Source organism: Myotis brandtii, unplaced genomic scaffold (genome assembly GCF_000412655.1).
Source record: "Myotis brandtii unplaced genomic scaffold, ASM41265v1 C41121498, whole genome shotgun sequence".
NCBI lineage: Eukaryota > Metazoa > Chordata > Mammalia > Chiroptera > Vespertilionidae > Myotis > Myotis brandtii.
This window is the reverse complement of record NW_005288527.1, coordinates 1-523: the sequence shown is the minus strand read 5'-3', so window position 1 is coordinate 523 and position 523 is coordinate 1. Positions and strand designations below refer to the sequence as shown.

Here is a 523-nt window from a genome sequence, read left to right as displayed (position 1 = left end):
TCATAGGTCGATGTGCAACCACTGAGCCACACCAGCCCGGCCATGTGTTGATTTACTAACACTCAACTGGGAAACAGGGACCCCTGGTCAGCTTCTCCGTACCTTGTTTTCTAAAATTGGAGGGTAGACGGTGGGCCGGATCCGGCTGAGCTCCACCTCCCGCAGCGCGTCCCTCTCCTCGATAATTTCCCACGCCCGGTCGAACAGAAGGTTCACCAGCTTGTTGATCATTCGATACGGCTGAGGCAGGGAATCCAGCTCCTGGTGTGGATCCTTGAAGACATAACTCTCTTCATCATCCTTCGACCAGTCCTTCTCCGACGGGGTCGGCACCTCCAGCTGTCCCTTTTGTGTAAACAAAGGCAGCCTCATCTTCTGGGCGCGGCTTCCGTTGAGGGATGACATCACAGAAGGCGGCACTGGGAACGGCTCTGAGACTGAGGAGCTGATTAAGGAAGGAAGTAAAGGTATTAGAGAAAATAAGGGAAGTTTAGCCCTAGCCGGTTTGGCTCAGTGGATAGAG

The 523-nt window shown here is 53.9% G+C and overlaps 1 pseudogene; it reads right to left on the bottom strand.

Moving 5' to 3' along the window:
- Nucleotides 1-85: 85 nt before the first annotated feature.
- On the bottom strand, nt 86-442 carry LOC102253408 (annotated as a pseudogene).
- Nucleotides 443-523: the final 81 nt, after the last annotated feature.